The following is a 6,237-nucleotide window of genomic DNA, read 5'->3' as shown; positions in this document are numbered from 1 at the left end:
CCTGGCTCTGCCCCCGGCACTGCCCCTGGCTCTGCCCCCGGCACTGCCCCTTGGCTCTGCCCCCGGCACTGCCCCTTGGCTCTGCCCCCGGCACTGCCCCTTGGCTCTGCCCCCGGCACTGCCCCTTGGCTCTGCCCCCGGCACTGCCCCCCGGCACTGCCCCTTGGCTCTGCCCCCAGCACTGCCCCTGGCTCTGCCCCCCGGCACTGCCCCCTGGCTCTGCCCCCGGCACTGCCCCTTGGCTCTGCCCCCGGCACTGCCCCTTGGCTCTGCCCCCGGCACTGCCCCCTGGCTCTGCCCCCAGCACTGCCCCTGGCTCTGTCCCCCGGCACTGCCCCTTGGCTCTGCCCCCGGCACTGCCCCTTGGCTCTGCCCCCGGCACTGCCCCCTGGCTCTGCCCCTGGGCTCTGCCCCCAGCACTGCCCCCCGGCACTGCCCCCTGGCTCTTCCCCCGGCACAGCCCCCGGCACTGCCCCCTGGGTCTGCTCCCAGCACTGCCCCTGGCTCTGTCCCCCGGCACTGCCCCCAGGCTCTGCCCCCCGGCACTGCCCCCCGGCACTGCCCCCTGGCTCTGCCCCCCGGCAATGCCCCCTGGCTCTGCCCCCCAGCACTGCCCCCGGCACTGCCCCCTGGCTCTGCCCCCGGCACTGCCCCCTGGCTCTTACCCGGCACTGCCCCTGGCTCTGCCCCGGGCTCTGCCCCCTGGCTTTGCCCCCAGCACTGTCCAGGCACTGGTCCCTACAGCGGTCCCTGGGCAGTGCCCGGGCAATGCCAGCTGCAATGCCAGGGGCCAGTGTCTGGGGGAGGGGCGAGTTGCATGGTGGGGTGGTGGGGTGGGGGGTCCATTTTCACCAGGGTGGCCACTAAAATGGCGCTCTGATCTTTAGAAAACAAAGTTTCTGGCAGGGTGGGTTCAGCCGCTGGCACGGGGACCCACCCCTTCAATTGTTTTGGGGCCGGCGGTTTCAATGCCCCTTTTCCCTCCGTCACACTCACCAAAAAGGGGAAGATTCTGCGTCTCATCTTTTGATTCAGTGAGAGTTTACACCCTACCAGACTCAACACGGAGTTCAACACTTTCATGTCGTAACCACAGGCTCCAGTGTTTTATAGACAGAAGCTGCTAATTGTTCTCCGTGCTGTTAGATTTTTATTTCCTTGGACTTATCTTTTGTTTTTTACTCGTCGCCCGCGTTGCCTTGCACCATCACCGCTGTCACCATTTAATCTCTCCAGCTATCCAGGCTTTCACAGAGTTCCTCTTTGCACCGGACTCTCACCTCCCCCCTCCGGCCACTCACTATCCTTTACTCTGCACTTTCTCTCAACCTGTTAAACCTCAAACTGTTCCCAGTTCTGATAAAGGATCGTCAGTCGGGTCGTGTTAGCTTTTCTGTTTCTCCTCTCCCAGACGCTGCCAGACCTGCCCATCAATATTCCCGGTCCCTGAGTGGGTGATGTGTCAATATTCCCAGTCCCTGAGTGGGTGATGTGTCAATATTCCCAGTCCCTGAGTGGGTGATGTGTCAATATTCCCGGTCCCTGAGTGGGTGATGTGTCAATATTCCCAGTCCCTGAGTGGGTGATGTGTCAATATTCCTGGTCCCTGAGTGGGTGATGTGTCAATATTCCCGGTCCCTGAGTGGGTGATGTGTCAATATTCCTGGTCCCTGAGTGGGTGATGTGTCAATATTCCCAGTCCCTGAGTGGGTGATGTGTCAATATTCCCGGTCCCTGAGTGGGTGATGTGTCAATATTCCCGGTCCCTGAGTGGGTGATGTGTCAATATTCCCAGTCCCTGAGTGGGTGATGTGTCAATATTCTCGGTCCCTGAGTGGGTGATGTGTCAATATTCCCAGTCCCTGAGTGGGTGATGTGTCAATATTCCCGGTCTCTGAGTGGGTGATGTGTCAATATTCCCGGTCCCTGAGTGGGTGATGTGTCAATATTCCCGGTCCCTGAGTGGGTGATGTGTCAATATTCCCAGTCCCTGAGTGGGTGATGTGTCAATATTCCCGGTCCTTGAGTGGGTGATGTGTCAGTATTCCCGGTCCCTGAGTGGGTGATGTGTCAATATTCCCGGTCCCTGAGTGGGTGATGTGTCAATATTCCCGGTCCCTGAGTGGGTGATGTGTCAATATTCCCGGTCCCTGAGTGGGTGATGTGTCAATATTCCCGGTCTCTGAGTGGGTGATGTGTCAATATTCCCAGTCCCTGAGTGGGTGATGTGTCAATATTCCCGGTCCCTGAGTGGGTGATGTGACAATATTCCCGGTCCCTGAGTGGGTGATGTGTCAATATTCCCGGTCCCTGAGTGGGTAATGTGTCAATATTCCCGGTCCCTGAGTGGGTGATGTGTCAATATTCCCGGTCTCTGAGTGGGTGATGTGTCAATATTCCCGGTCCCTGAGTGGGTGATGTGTCAATATTCCCGGTCCCTGAGTGGGTGATGTGTCAATATTCCCGGTCTCTGAGTGGGTGATGTGTCAATATTCCCGGTCCCTGAGTGGGTGATGTGTCAATATTCCCGGTCCCTGAGTGGGTGATGTGTCAATATTCCCGGTCCCTAAGTGGGTGATGTGTCAATATTCCCGGTCTCTGAGTGGGTGATGTGTCAATATTCCCGGTCCCTGAGTGGGTGATGTGTCAATATTCCCAGTCCCCGAGTGGGTGATGTGTCAATATTCCCGGTCCCTGAGTGGGTGATGTGTCAATATTCCCGGTCTCTGAATGGGTGATGTGTCAATATTCCCGGTCCCTGAGTGGGTGATGTGTCAATATTCCCGGTCCCTGAGTGGGTGATGTGTCAATATTCCCGGTCTCTGAGTGGGTGATGTGTCAATATTCCCGGTCTCTGAGTGGGTGATGTGTCAATATTCCCGGTCTCTGAATGGATGATGTGTCAATATTCCCAGTCCCTGAGTGGGTGATGTGTCAATATTCCGAGTCCCTGAGTGGGTGATGTGTCAATATTCCCGGTCTCTGAGTGGGTGATGTGTCAATATTCCCGGTCCCTGAGTGGGTGATGTATCAATATTCCCGGTCTCTGAATGGGTGATGTATCAATATTCCCGGTCCCTGAGTGGGTGATGTGTCAATATTCCCGGTCCCTGAGTGGGTGATCTGTCAATATTCCCGGTCTCTGAGTGGGTGATGTGTCAATATTCCCGGTCCCTGAGTGGGTGATGTGTCAATATTCCCGGTCCCTGAGTGGGTGATGTGTCAATATTCCCGGTCCCTGAGTGGGTGATGTGTCAATATTCCCAGTCCCTGAGTGGGTGATGTGTCAATATTCCCAGTCCTTGAGTGGGTGATGTGTCAGTATTCCCGGTCCCTGAGTGGGTGATGTGTCAATATTCCCGGTCCCTGAGTGGGTGATGTGTCAATATTCCCGGTCCCTGAGTGGGTGATGTGTCAATATTCCCGGTCCCTGAGTGGGTGATGTGTCAATATTCCCGGTCCCTGAGTGGGTGATGTGTCAATATTCCCGGTCCCTGAGTGGGTGATGTGTCAATATTCCCGGTCCCTGAGTGGGTGATGTGTCAATATTCCCGGTCCCTGAGTGGGTGATGTGTCAATATTCCCGGTCCCTGAGTGGGTGATGTGTCAATATTCCCGGTCCCTGAGTGGGTGATGTGTCAATATTCCCGGTCTCTGAGTGGGTGATGTGTCAATATTCCCAGTCCCTGAGTGGGTGATGTGTCAATATTCCCGGTCCCTGAGTGGGTGATGTGACAATATTCCCGGTCCCTGAGTGGGTGATGTGTCAATATTCCCGGTCCCTGAGTGGGTAATGTGTCAATATTCCCGGTCCCTGAGTGGGTGATGTGTCAATATTCCCGGTCTCTGAGTGGGTGATGTGTCAATATTCCCGGTCCCTGAGTGGGTGATGTGTCAATATTCCCGGTCTCTGAGTGGGTGATGTGTCAATATTCCCGGTCTCTGAGTGGGTGATGTGTCAATATTCCCGGTCTCTGAGTGGGTGATGTGTCAATATTCCCGGTCTCTGAATGGATGATGTGTCAATATTCCCAGTCCCTGAGTGGGTGATGTGTCAATATTCCCAGTCCCTGAGTGGGTGATGTGTCAATATTCCCGGTCTCTGAGTGGGTGATGTGTCAATATTCCCGGTCCCTGAGTGGGTGATGTGTCAATATTCCCGGTCTCTGAATGGGTGATGTGTCAATATTCCCGGTCCCTGAGTGGGTGATGTGTCAATATTCCCGGTCCCTGAGTGGGTGATGTGTCAATATTCCCGGTCTCTGAGTGGGTGATGTGTCAATATTCCCGGTCCCTGAGTGGGTGATTTGTCAATATTCCCGGGCCCTGAGTGGGTGATGTGTCAATATTCCCAGTCCCTGAGTGGGTGATGTGTCAATATTCCCAGTCCTTGAGTGGGTGATGTGTCAGTATTCCCGGTCCCTGAGTGGGTGATGTGTCAATATTCCCGGTCCCTGAGTGGGTGATGTGTCAATATTCCCGGTCCCTGAGTGGGTGATGTGTCAATATTCCCGGTCCGTGAGTGGGTGATGTGTCAATATTCCCGGTCCCTGAGTGGGTGATGTGTCAATATTCCCGGTGTCTGAGTGGGTGATGTGTCAATATTCCCGGTCCCTGAGTGGGTGATGTGTCAATATTCCCGGTCCCTGAGTGGGTGATGTGTCAATATTCCCGGTCCCTGAGTGGGTGATGTGTCAATATTCCCGGTCCCTGAGTGGGTGATGTGTCAATATTCCCGGTCTCTGAGTGGGTGATGTGTCAATATTCCCGGTCTCTGAGTGGGTGATGTGTCAATATTCCCAGTTCCTGAGTGGGTGGTGTGTCAATATTCCCGGTCACTGAGTGGGTGATGTGTCAATATTCCCGGTCCCTGAGTGGGTGATGTGTCAATATTCCCGGTCCCTGAGTGGGTGATGTGTCAATATTCCCGGTCCCTGAGTGGGTGATGTGTCAATATTCCCGGTCCCTGAGTGGGTGATGTGTCAATATTCCCGGTCTCTGAGTGGGTGATGTGTCAATATTCCCGGTCTCTGAGTGGGTGATGTGTCAATATTCCCGGTCTCTGAGTGGGTGATGTGTCAATATTCCCGGTCTCTGAGTGGGTGATGTGTCAATATTCCCGGTCTCTGAGTGGGTGATGTGTCAATATTCCCAATCCCTGAGTGGGTGATGTGTCAATATTCCCGGTCCCTGAGTGGGTGATGTGTCAATATTCCCGGTCCCTGAGTGGGTGATGTGTCAATATTCCCGGTCTCTGAGTGGGTGATGTGTCAATATTCCCGGTCCCTGAGTGGGTGATGTGTCAATATTCCCGGTCTCTGAGTGGGTGATGTGTCAATATTCCTGGTCCCCGAGTGGGTGATGTGTCAATATTCCCGGTCCCTGAGTGGGTGATGTGTCAATATTCCCGGTCTCTGAATGGGTGATGTGTCAATATTCCCGGTCTCTGAGTGGGTGATGTGTCAATATTCCCGGTTCCTGAGTGGGTGGTGTGTCAATATTCCCGGTCCCTGAGTGGGTGATGTGTCAATATTCCCGGTCCCTGAGTGGGTGATGTGTCAATATTCCCGGTCCCTGAGTGGGTGATGTGTCAATATTCCCGGTCCCTGAGTGGGTGATGTGTCAATATTCCCGGTCCCTGAGTGGGTGATGTGTCAATATTCCCGGTCTCTGAGTGGGTGATGTGTCAATATTCCCGGTCTCTGAGTGGGTGATGTGTCAATATTCCCGGTCTCTGAGTGGGTGATGTGTCAATATTCCCGGTCTCTGAGTGTGTGATGTGTCAATATTCCCAATCCCTGAGTGGGTGATGTGTCAATATTCCCGGTCCCTGAGTGGGTGATGTGTCAATATTCCCGGTCTCTGAGTGGGTGATGTGTCAATATTCCCGGTCCCTGAGTGGGTGATGTGTCAATATTCCCGGTCTCTGAGTGGGTGATGTGTCAATATTCCCGGTCCCTGAGTGGGTGATGTGTCAATATTCCCGGGCCCTGAGTAGGTGATGTGTCAATATTCCCAGTCCCTGAGTGGGTGATGTGTCAATATTCCCAGTCCTTGAGTGGGTGAGTGATGTGTCAATATTCCCGGGCCCTGAGTAGGTGATGTGTCAATATTCCCAGTCCCTTAGTGGGTGATGTGTCAATATTCCCAGTCCTTGAGTGGGTGATGTGTCAGTATTCCCGGTCCCTGAGTGGGTGATGTGTCAATATTCCCGGTCCCTGAGTGGGTGATGTGTCA

Source organism: Scyliorhinus torazame, chromosome 29 (assembly GCF_047496885.1).
Source record: "Scyliorhinus torazame isolate Kashiwa2021f chromosome 29, sScyTor2.1, whole genome shotgun sequence".
Taxonomy (NCBI): domain Eukaryota; kingdom Metazoa; phylum Chordata; class Chondrichthyes; order Carcharhiniformes; family Scyliorhinidae; genus Scyliorhinus; species Scyliorhinus torazame.
Note: the sequence above shows the minus strand (reverse complement) of the source record.